Consider the following 13,421-nt stretch of genomic DNA (forward strand, 5'->3'; position numbering starts at 1 on the left):
GCCAGGGTAAACAATCTAGTGGATGTATTGATATTGTGTTACTGAGAGGAAAAAGAGTTGAGTTCAAGTCTAGGCCTCGAGCTGTTTTGATTCTTCCGCTTCCTTGCACACAGCTGACTTCCAAGAGTTAAAAGGAGTAAACTCATTGGATTTTGAGTTTTATTTTCATTTTACTTTGCTGCTGCCCTCGTCGCACTGAAAATGAACCAAATAAACTAAAGTGAGTTGACATTGTGCTCAAAATATATTGGCGCTAGAGAAATATAAATATAGGTATTTATTTTTTACTTGCTTTTTCTCTGCACATAAAATTGTGCATCCTTCCTCATGCATTCTGAAAGCACTTGAGACCTGTACAATTACATGACTCTGCATGCTAACTGGACATCTTGCACTGGTGAGTGACTTTCACATTTTATATTTCTACGTAAATTCTAAACTGAATTTAGAATGCATTGAATATTTTATTTTGTCCATTAGTGGGATTAATATCACTTTATTTGGATAGTCCATCTGTAGATGCTCTACAGACTATCAGTAACATTTCAACTAACTATCTCCTAAGCCTAACCCTAACCCTGACCCTGACCCTAACCTTAACCCTTTTCCTAACCAAATCCCTAACCTTTACCCTTACCCTAACCCTTATTCTAAACCTAACCTTTGCAAGCTGTTGCTTATCAACAGATAGTTTGTTGATAGTATGACCATCTGTAGAGCATCTAAAGGTGGACAATCCAAACTATCCAAGTAAAGTGTGACTGTGGGTTTTAATGTGTGTGAGCATAACTTGGTGTATTACAGGAAAAGAGTGTCAGCAGTTACCTGAGCATGTGTATTTGAGCATGTGAGCATGTGTATTTGTCACTCATTTAATCGCATAGAAATGTATAGATACTTGGGTTGGCTGTGAAAAAGTTTGCCTGGGGTTTTAAGTCCAATTGTGCCACTGCCTTTTGTGTTTGTGGACAATTATACAACAATATTATTCATGTGTGCAGGGAATATTCAATGACTTGCTGCTTTTACGTTATGTTTTCTTGTTCAGTGCTGGTGGGAAAAGATTGTGTCAACTACAGGAAACACCAGTAAATACTTGAGTTATTGCATTAGTGGTATAGTAGTTCCCCTTGTCAGCCCTAGATGTCTGGCAGTGATTATAAATCTGAGTTTCTTTACATTTTGTACATTCTAGCTATAGGAACATGACTATATTATTACTCATCAGAATGTGGGATGCATTCCCTGTCAGTCTGACAGACCTGTTTGCCAGAAACCAACCTCCTAGTTGCTTGAAAGCCCTTTGATTGGTGGGATGGTTGTGGAAGCACACCCTCTAGTCTGTCACAGTAAATGTGGTCTTTCTAGAACTCTTCAACTCATTCATTCTGTTTTACAGTTGGGTAGGGGAACTGGGCGCATAAGAGAGTTGGATGATGAAGTCAAGAGTGAAGAGATTATTTTTTTCATTGTTGAGTGATTTAATTTTTTAAACAAAGGGAAAGATCACTGACTAATTTCTTCTTAATAGTTGAAAGAAACAAATATTATTTGAAGCCATGTCTGATTTGTACAGAATCATCATCTTCACAAGCTTCACCATAATGCTATTGGTATCCCTGCCTCCCACCAACTCCCACTCTACTTCTAATGTAATTACACATCATTGTAATTGACATGTGCTTGGGACACTGAGGATTCACCATAATACACTGTTGATGGAAGTGAATGCCTGTCTCTTTGTACTCTATGTGTCTTGAGAGCAGTCGGATGGTGAGCGGTTTCTATTTACCACAATCACACTTGATACCCACAGGTCTATTGAGATAAGAGGTGAGCACCTCGGAGCTCACAAACACTCAGATAAAACCCAGACATTTGGTTGTCTGTAATCAGGTCTGAGATGCTTGAAGAGAGGTTAAGCTCCCCCTGGAAGGGTATGCACTGAGGCGTGAGGGTTTGGGGTCCCCTTGATGGCTCTGCGATGAGTCTCCAAGCAAAGAGGTGATGATGAAAGGAAGTAATTACAGCTGATTAAGTTATTAGTAATAAGTATTTACTCATGCATAATGGTTCATCTGCATCATCTGCCTGGCTCTTTTTAACCAGGCGGAAACAGGATTAATTCAGTAACATTGTGTCAGTCCTCTCTCAAATCTATATACTGCTCTACTTTCAACATGAATATGCATAGATCTTAACACAGTCATATTAACACTTAAACACCAGTCCCATAGTATCTGATGTAATAAACCATTTCAAATCAATCTCAACAAGATTAATGACATCTGGGCCGGAGTTTTTTATCCACCCCCCTCCTTCCCAGCACACCATCATTTTCTGTAAACAAATCCACATACCAGATGCAATTCGATGCATGGTAAATTTGCTGTTAAAGAAAAAGCCCCTTTATAATAAAGCCACAATAGCATTTGCCATGTGGCATAAACTACAGTTGAGCAGAGGCGTTTTTAGGATTTCCACACATGGGGAACATATTTTAGCAAGGTCAGAAAAAAACGAACTCATAAAAATGCATTTCATGCAATTCTACATCATTTACATGACAGAAGATATTAGCTGAATCTTTTTTAATACCACACAAATGACCGAAATGAGGGGCTACTCTGACACTGACAAAAGGCTTAATCTGGTCTTGAATTCAAACAAACAATAGCCAAAGCCAATGACATGACACACACACACACGCTATATATATTATTTATATAAGATATATTATTTATATATATATATATATATATATATATATATATATATATATATATATATATATATATATATATATATATATATATATATATATATACACTGCTCAAAAAAATAAAGGGAGCACTAAAATAACACATCCTAGATCTGAATGAATGAAATATTCTTGCGAAATACTTTTTTCTTTACATAGTTGAACGTGCTGACAACAAAATCACACAAAAATTATCAATGGAAATCAAATTTATCAACCCATGGAGGTCTGGATTTGGAGTGACACTCAAATTTAAAGTGGAAAACCACACTACAGGCTGATCCAACTTTGATGTAATGTCCTTAAAACAAGTCAAAATGAGGCTCAGTAGTGTGTGTGGCCTCCACGTGCCTGTATGACCTCCCTACAACGCCTGGGCATGCTCCTGATGAGGTGGTGGATGGTCTCCTGAGGGATCTCCTCCCAGACCTGGTTTAAAGCATCCGCCAACTCCTGGACAGTCTGTGGTGCAACGTGGCGTTGGTGGATGGAGCGAGACATGATGTCCCAGATGTGCTCAATTGGATTCAGGTCTGGGGAACGGGCGGGCCAGTCCGTAGCATCAATGCCTTCCTCTTGCAGGAACTGCTGACACACTCCAGCCACATGAGGTCTAGCATTGTCTTGCATTAGGAGGAACCCAGGGCCAACCGCACCAGCATATTTTCTCACAAGGGGTCTGAGGATCTCATCTCGGTACCTAATGGCAGTCAGGCTACCTCTGGCGAACACATGGAGGGCTGTGCGGCCCCCCAAAGATATGCCACCCCGCACCATGACTGACCCACCGCCAAACCGGTCATGCTGGAGGATGTTGCAGGCAGCAGAACGTTCTCCACGGCGTCTCCAGACTGTCACGTCTGTCACGTGTTCAGTGTGAACCTGCTTTCATCTGTGAAGAGCACAGGGCGCCAGTGGCGAATTTGCCAATCTTGGTGTTCTCTGGCAAATGCCAAACGTCCTGCACGGTGTTGGGCTGTAAGCACAACCCCCACCTGTGGACGTCGGGCCCTCATACCACCCTCATGGAGTCTGTTTCTGACCGTTTGAGCAGACACATGCACATTTGTGGCCTGCTGGAGGTCATTTTGCAGGGCTCTGGCAGTGCTCCTCCTGCCCCTCCTTGCACAAAGGCGGAGGTAGTTGTCCTGCTGCTGGGTTGTTGCCCTCCTACGTCCTCCTCCACGTCTTCTGATGTACTGGCCTGTCTCCTGGTAGCGCCTCCATGCTCTGGACACTATGCTGACAGACACAGCAAACCTTCTTGCCACAGCTCGCATTGATGTCCCATCCTGGATGAGCTGCACTACCTGAGCCACTTGTGTGGGTTGTAGACTCCGTCTCATGCTACCACTAGAGTGAAAGCACCGCCAGCATTCAAAAGTGACCAAAACATCAGCCAGGAAGCATAGGAACTGAGAAGTGGTCTGTGGTTACCACCTGCAGAACCACTCCTTTATTGGGGGTGTCTTGCTAATTGCCTATAATTTCCACCGGTTGTCTATTCCATTTGCACAACAGCATGTGAAATTTATTGTCAATCAGTGTTGCTTCCAAAGTGAACAGTTTGATTTCACAGAAGTGTGATTGACTTGGAGTTACATTGTGTTGTTTAAGTGTTCCCTTTATTTTCTTGAGCAGAGGCCTGTAATTTTCATCATAGGTACACTTCAACTATGACAGACAAAATGAGAAAAAAAAATCCAGAAAATCACATTGTTGGATTTTTAATGAATTTATTTGCAAATTATGGTGGAAAATAAGTATTTGGTCAATAACAAAAGTTTATCTCAATACTTTGTTATATACCCTTTGTTGGCAATGACAGAGGTCAAACATTTTCTGTAAGTCTTCGCAAGGTTTTCACACAGTGTTGCTGGTATTTTGGCCCATTCCTCCAGATCTCCTCTAGAGCAGTGACATTTTGGGGCTGTTGCTGGGCAACACGGACTTTCAACTCCCTCCAAAGATTTTCTATGGGGTTGAGATCTGGAGACTGGCTAGGCCACTCCAGGACAATGAAATGCTTATTACGAAGCCACTCCTTCGTTGCCCGGGCAGTGTGTTTGGGATCATTGTCAGGCTGAAAGACCCAGTCACGTTTCATCTTCAATGCCCTTGCTGATGGAAGGAGGTTTTCACTCAAAATATCACGATACATGGCCCCATTCATTCTTTCCTTTACATGGATCAGTCGTCCTGGTCCCTTTGCAGAAAAACAGCCCCAAAGCATGATGTTTCCACCCCCATGCTTCACAGTAGGTATGGTGTTCTTTGGATGCAACTCAGCATTCTTTGTCCTCCAAACAGGACGAGTTGAGTTTTTACCAAAAAGTTATATTTTGGTTTCATCTGACCATATGACATTCTCCCAATCTTCTTCTGGATCATCCAAATGCTCTCTAGCCAACTTCAGACGGGCCTGGACAGGTACTGGCTTAAGCAGGGGGACATGTCTGGCACTGCAGGATTTGAGTCTCTGGCTGCGTAGTGTTTTACTGATGATAGGCTTTGTTACTTTGGTCCCAGCTCTCTGCAGGTCATTCACTAGGTCCCCCCGTGTGGTTCTGGGATTTTTGCTCACCGTTCTTGTGATCATTTTGACCCCACGGGGTGAGATCTTGCGTGGAGCCACAGATCGAGGGAGATTATCAGTGGTCTTGTATGTCTTCCATTTCCTAATAATTGCTCCCACAGTTGATTTCTTCAAACCAAGCTGCTTACCTATTGCAGATTCAGTCTTCCCAGCCTGGTGCACGTCTACAATTTTGTTTCTGGTGTCCTTTGACAGCTCTTTGGTCTTGGCCATAGTGGAGTTTGGAGTGTGACTGTTTGAGGTTGTGGACAGGTGTCTTTTACACTGATAACAAGTTCAAATAGGTGCCATTAATACAGGTAACAAGTGGAGGACAGATGAGCCTCTTAAAGAAGAAGTTACAGGTCTGTGAGAGCCAGAAATCTTGCTTGTTTGTAGGTGACCAAATACTTATTTTCCACCATAATTTGCAAATAAATTCATTAAAAATCCTACAATGTGATTTTCTCGATTTTTTTTCCTCATTTTGTCATAGTTGAAGTGTACCTATGATGAAAATCACAGGCCTCTCTCATCTTTTTAAGTGGGAGAACTTGCACAATTGGTGGCTGACTAAATATTTTTTGCAACACAGTATATATATATATATATATATATATATATATATATATATATATATATATATATATATATACAGTGTGGAGAACAAGTATTTGATACACTGCCGATTTTGCAGGTTTTCCTACTTACAAAGCATGTCTGTAATTTTTATCATAGGTACACTTCAACTGTGAGAGAATCTAAAACAAAAATCCAGAAAATCACAATGTATGATTTTTAAGAAATTAATGTATATTTTATTGCATGACATAAGTATTTCATCACCTACCAACCAGTAAGAATTCCAGCTCTCACAGACCTGTTAGTTTTTCTTTAAGAATCCCCCTGTTCTCCACTCATTACCTGTATTAACTGCACCTGTTTGAACTCGTTACCTGTATAAAAGACACCTGTCCACACACTCAATCAAACAGACTCCAACCTCTCCACAATGGCCAAGACCAGAGAGCTGTATAAGGACATCAGGGATAAAATTGTAGGCCTGCACAAGGTTGGGATGGGCTACAGGACAATAGGCAAGCAGCTTGGTGAGAAGGCAACAACTGTTGGTGCAATTATTAGAAAATGGAAGAAGTTCAAGATGACGGTCAATCATCCTCGGTCTGGGGCTCTATACAAGATCTCACCTCATAGGGCATCAATGATCATGAGGAAGGTGAGGGATGAGCCCAGAACTACACGGCAGGACATGGTCAATGACCTGAAGAGAGCTGGGACCACAGTCTCAAAGAAAACCATTAGTAACACACTACGCCGTCATGGATTAAAATCCTGCAGCGCACGCAAGGTCCCCCTGCTCAAGACAACGCATGTCCATGCCCGTCTGACGTTTACCAATGACCGTCTGGATGATCCAGAGGAGGAATGGGAGAAGGTCATGTGGTCTGATTAGACAAAAATAGAGCTTTTTTTTTGCCAGGGCAACTAAGGAGTGGCTCTGTAAGAAGCATCTCAAGGTCCTGGAGTGGCCTAGCCAGTCTCCAGACCTGAACCCAATAGAAAATCTTTGGAGGGAGCTGAAAGTCCGTATTGCCCAGCGACAGTCCCGTAACCTGGAGGATCTGGAGAAGGTCTGTATGGAGGAGTGCGCCAAAATCCCTGCTGCAGTGTGTGCAAACCTGGTCAAGAACTACAGGAAACGAATGATCTCTGTAATTGCAAACAAAGGTTTCTGTACCAAAAATTAAGTTCTGCTTTTCTGATGTATCAAATACTTATGTCATGCAATAAAATGCAAAATAATTACTTAAAAATCATACAAGGTGATTTTCTGGATTTTCGTTTTTCGATTCTGTAGTGTACCTATGATAAAAATTACAGACCTCTACATGCTTTGGAAGTAGGAAAACCTGCAAAATCGGCAGTGTATCAAATACTAGTTCTCCCCTCTGTATATATATATATATATATATATATATATATACACACACACACACTACCGTTCAAAAGTTTGGGCTCACTTAGAAATGTCCGTGTTTCCAAAAGAAAAGCACATTTTTGTCCATTAAAATAACATCAAATTGATCAGAAATACAGTGTAGACATTGTTAATGTTGTAAATGACTATTGTAGCTGGAAACGGCTGATTTTTTAAAATGGAATTTCTACATAGGCGTACAGAGGCCCGTTATCAGCAAACTTCACTCCTGTGTTCCAATGTCACGTTCCGTTAGCTAATCCAAGTTTATCATTTTAAATGAATAATTGATCATGAGAAACCCCTTTTGCAATTATGTTAGCACAGCTGAAAACTGTTGTTCTGATTGAAGAAGCAAGAAAACTGGCCTTCTTTAGACTAGTTGAATATCTGGAGCATCAGTATTTGTGGGTTTGATTAAAGGCTCAAAATGGTGAGAAACAAATAACTTTATTCTGAAACTCATCAGTGTATTCTTGTTCTGAGAAATGAATGCTATTCCATGCGAGAAAGTGCCAAAACTGAAGATCTCGTACAACGCTGTATACTACTCCCTTCACATAACAGCGCAAACTGGCCCTAACCAGAATAGAAAGAGGAGTGGGAGGCCCCAGTGCACAACTGAGCAAGAGGATAAGTACATTAGATTGTCTAGTTTGAGAAACAGAAACCTCACATCCTCAAATGGCAGCTTCATTAAATAGTACCCGCAAAACAACAGTCTCAACGTCAACAGTGAAGAGGCGACTGAGGTGAAGATGTTGGCCTTCTAGGCAGAGTTGCGAAGAAAAAGCCATATCTCAGACTGGACAACAAAATGGAAAGATTAAGATGGGCAAAAGAACACAGACAATGGACAGAGGAACCATTTGAAAAGAAACACTTTGAAGTTTGTGGATATGAATGTAGGAGAATATAACACATTAGAGCTTGTAAAAGATAATACAAACAAAAAACATACGTTTTCTCTATATATTTTTCAGCATTTTTGAAATGCAAGAGAAATGCCATAATATCATATTGGAGTGTAGGCGCAATTTAGATTGTGGCCACCAAATGGCAGCAGTGTGTGTGCAAAGTTTCAGACTGATCTAGTGAAGTATTGCAAGTCTGCCCAAATGTGCCAAATTGGTGAATTTATACATTTTCAAGTACATAACAATAGAGAACATACACAAATGATATGGTAATACAAATATTAAGTTGACATACTCCCTTGAATGGTACACATGATGGATCATTAGCTTCCCTACAGAGAAAAACACTAACCTTCACAAATCTAGATGGCCGGGCGTGGTGGGTGTGGGACCAGAGAAAGCAGGGGTTCAAATCATGAATATAAAAATGGATTTTATGAAGCAAAAACTATGCTACACTTTATCTCTGGGACCCTCAGGATGACAAATCAGAATAAGATTACTGAATGAAATAACATTATGTACCTTCAGATGTGAATGTATCAAACCAGTTGTCGTGATACATTTGTTGTTGTTGTTTTGCACCATCCTCAAACAATAGCATTGTATTATTTCACTGTAATAGCTACTGTAAATTGGACAGAGCAGTTAGATTAACAATCATTTAAGCTTTCGATGTCCTGGAAAATTTGTTGTTACTTACAACATCATTCTAGTCACATTAGCGCACGTTAGCAACAACCGTCCTAGTATAGGGACACCGATCCCGTAGATCCTTAATGGGTACTGCCTTCACCCATTTGATAAAGTGATCGGTTGCCATCAGACACCAGTTGTTTTCATTCCTGGATTTTGTGAAGGGTTTGATGAGGTCCATCCCTAACATTGAAAGTGTTAGAGAGAAGATTGCTTTATTCTTACCCATATCTGTGTCATACAGTATGCAGATATTATATTTGTAAGGATACTGACACACACACATTCTATAATATTGAACTCTGCTGTGGTCAAATAAAGAAACCTTTGCTAAACAACTTATCACGGCAAATTTTGAAGTGGGACACTTACTGATCATGTGCCATGGTGTAACAACTTTGATGGGCCTCAACTCCGGCGCCACAGTCTTCACCCTCTCAAACTTCTGGCAGGCTAGACGGGGTACTGACCGTTAAGCACAAATTGAAACATTGTCTGATATGACATTCATTGAAATCAGAATAATTTCATATATAATAGAATGTGATTGATAAGCAAAATGATATTTCAGATGCCCAGCTGTCCACCTTCTTGACAAATGCATGTCAGAAGAAGCGGAGGTTGATTTTGGCAGTCAAGCACTTCAATCCCGAAATGGCCAGCATGCATCTCGATCAGCACAGCCTCCTTCTCCTCCTTAGAAAAAATCACTCTCTTGTGTGGCTGGCCATCCTTCCCCCGTAGGTACATACGATTGCCTAACAATTTGGAAGAGACGACTTGTTGAAATACTCAGGTCTAAGTAAATTTGCACTGCTGTCTTTCTCACTCTGTTTCTCTCTCTCCATGTAACTCTCTGTCTCCTCTCCCCTCTCTCTCTATCTGTGTCTTTCTAACAAAGCCCCATAGTTTACTACATTTGGAATTACCATAATTGCTTACACCTATCCATTTGATGTATCAGGTTTAACTTATAGCAAGATACTTCAATATGACAGACATATAACATATAGCTAGCAACATGTAGACAACCAACTAGCTAGATGGAAAATGGTTGTACATAGCTAAATCTGTCCAGTTATCTAATAGAAGTTAACTGCTTAACGTTACCCTGAATTGTTAATTTGTTAATTCTTGTCAAGATCAGTGGTGCCTTCATAGTACTTCGCCTAGTTGGAAAGATAAAAGAACATCTCCTCGAGGGATGCCATTGCCACTCGAGGGATGCCATTGCCATTGCCACTAGCTAGCTAGCTAACCAATCAATCAAATGTACTTATAAAGTTATATTCTTACATCAGCTGATGTCACAAAGTGCTGTACAGAAACCCAGGCTAAAACCCAAACATCAAGTAATGCAGGTGTAGAAGCACGGCTAGGAAAAACTCCCTAGAAAGGCCAAAAGCTAGGAAGAAACCTAAAGAGCAACGTTAGCTAAATAAAATTGTCTGGCTAGTTAGCTAGCTGGCTGGCTAGCTGGCTAGGCAGGCTGAGGTAAATAAGTACAGTAGCTAGCAATGTCAATCTAAAAACTGCTTACATTATTCTTTCCTTTTTAACAATATTTTCTTATGTAAAGACAAATATATGGTAAATAAAGAGTGTTCTCTTTATAGTCTTTTCAGTCCTCTGAAGCAGTAGGTAGACAGCAGGTTGTCACCATCAAAAACAGAGTCCTAGTACTTATGAGGTGAAATAGAACTAGAACTGCCTGAGTCCTCCGTCCTTTGCGACAGCTATAAGGTAAAATAGAGCCAAGCAACCAGAATAGCAATGGACGCTTTGGTTCATTGCATTAGCCGGTCAGCATTTTGCAAGTTTTAGCAACAACCCTAGCAAGGTGGGGGGCACTTTTTGGCAGAGGGACAGGCCCCCTACGGACTTGGACCCAGCCCTTGACTCACACAACTGACCAGTCCCATTTATTTATTATGCAGTTATTTTTTTATTTATCAAGCCAGGGTGCCCAGTTACCCATGTGAGCTCCCTACCTCCTCTCCACCCCCCATCTGATGATTATCGGAGTAGAAGCAGACAGCAGCAAGCTGTCTACACTCATTGAGAGCAGGCTCTGAGTCTTTCTGTGGTTGGTGGATGCAGTGAAAAAATATAAAATATATTCTTCATATATAATATATACTGTATATTTAACATATACCCCCTGCATTAATCCAGCATAGTAGTTGAAAATACATTCATGAAGGGCTTATAAGAGATATACAATTATCAACACAGATACTGTATATAATGGAGTCACTAGACCTCAAGTCTGAATATCAATCTAAAGTATCATTGTTTATTGTAGCTGCTACCCATTCTGGTTAAAAATAACAAGATTGGCGAATTATGGTTCCTTTCACTGTTCACAAAACCACCTCAACAAGGGACTGGCAGAGTGCGCCAGCAGTGAACAATAGAGTGTCAGCCATTCTTTAGAAGTTTTATCCAGCTCAAATCCCAAACTGGAAGCACTAGTGTCAGAAGCAAGCATATGTGCCATATATTATTGAACAAGAAAAACAGTAGGAACAGCATCAAATACATGAAGGAAACAGGGGCACAATGGTGGACCTCAAGGGTGAGCTGCAGCTGGCTTCCATCTGAAGAGGGAGGGCCTATAACATGCCTTTCTCAAACAAGGCATCAAAGAGGTTGTTATGACACTTAAACTTATAGCAGATTTTTGAAGACATATCTACAATGTAATGGCAATTCAGGTATACAGAATAGTTATTATTCTTTGTTGACAAAACTGCCCTCCTTGATATACTCTGTGCAATTTCTTTGTTTTTACTTTATAACTCATCTGTAGGACTAGTTCTGTTGTGACAGTGCACTCATTTCAGTGATGAAGAGCAACAAGCACATTTCAGTAACAAAGTGGGATGCCTCAGACTGGTGATTCCACAGGAACTCAGTTGAGCCCCCAACCTTGCACAGAGCGCCTCTATCCTAGGGACGCTTATTTTCTGAGTTCCTGTGTTTATCTGAGCTCCACTCTCTTTTGTGGAGCTTTCGAGTGGCATTCATGGAGGGCTGTCAGGGAGAGAGGGAGATACAGTAGGAGAGCTAGCGAACAAACAGCTCTTCACTCCTCTTCTGCTTCACTCCTCTCTGACAATGAGGCTCTTGCCAGGTTGGCACTTGTGACTTGGAACAGGTGCAGGGAGATTTGGGGACAGGAGGCTGGAAGCTGAATACAGGTTACCCTGATGACAGACGGTTGTCTTTAAAAATACTGATGAAGACATGATGGTGAGTTGCACTATGGCCAGTGAATTCTAGTCTTTTAAGGCAAGACTTCAACATTTCAAGGCTATAATTCCAGCCTTCCAATGCATGACTGATGTGGGTAGTCCTGCACAGAGCCTGGCTAACTTTCAGAGTTTTACTGTACGTGGGATTGCTCCTGTCATGTATGTGTTGTTACTTCCTGATGATGATCAAGTGGACAGGACAAGGTTTTCCATCTGCTGGTCTATATCTCATGGAGGAACTGGAGGACCTATTGGGTGTATCCTCCAATGATTGCCAATTAAGCTGTTCTATGCCTCATACATCACCGTTTGACACATTAGTTGCCTGCCTGTCTGTCTGCTGCTTAGCAAAGCATTTGGCTTCTAAGAAGAGAGGGCAAGAGTGAGAGATAGAGAGAACACCAAGGTATGGCAGAAGTGAGATGGTGGAGGTAATGAACTGTGCCCCCTCTTGATCACCTCTATCTGTGGTTATCTGCCCACCATCTGAGCAGAGATGGCCTCTGAGGATAACTAAGACCAATGATGGATGGGAAGGAGTCACAGAAGCACTTTTAATGCCTGTTCAGATCGACCAAAACATTAATGCTAACCTCTTAATGGAACCTCTAAAGAGCATACTTTAGTAAACATTCACCAAAGGTAGAGTAAAATCTAATGGTCATTTTTATAGATAATAGAACAATAGGAGGCTTAGACATCAATCCATTTATATTATTTGGCCAATGCGTTTTAATGGATGTAGTTAGCAACTGAAAACAAGATAAAGAATGCACTGTAAACACAACCCAATCTCCGAATAAAACACAAACCTGTGGCATAACTGCAGCAACAGCATTATGCCATGTTAAGCCATGTGGTGCCTTATTTTAGCTGTCAGTCAAACTCTGTGAAGTGAAACTAAAGTTTAGGCAATAGTCCCAAATGGTTTATGTTAGGGTTAAGGTTAGGCATAGGGTTAAACTTACGTTTAGGTATTAGTTCCGAGTTGTTAAGTTAAGTGTTAAGGTTTGGGAAAGGCTTAAAAAAACAGTGCCTAGCACTGGGATTGAACACAAGACCCTCTGAGCTGGAGTCTGCCCATCCCCCATCCCCATCCACAACACCCTAGCAAGCCGCAAGTCTACTAAAACAGTAGTAGGCACTCACGGTATAGCTTTCACATTTCACCAGGTCCAAACGTAATCTGGTACATGCAGAATCGGCACCTCCTGGC

This window comes from Oncorhynchus tshawytscha, linkage group LG06 (genome assembly GCF_018296145.1).
Source record: "Oncorhynchus tshawytscha isolate Ot180627B linkage group LG06, Otsh_v2.0, whole genome shotgun sequence".
Taxonomy (NCBI): domain Eukaryota; kingdom Metazoa; phylum Chordata; class Actinopteri; order Salmoniformes; family Salmonidae; genus Oncorhynchus; species Oncorhynchus tshawytscha.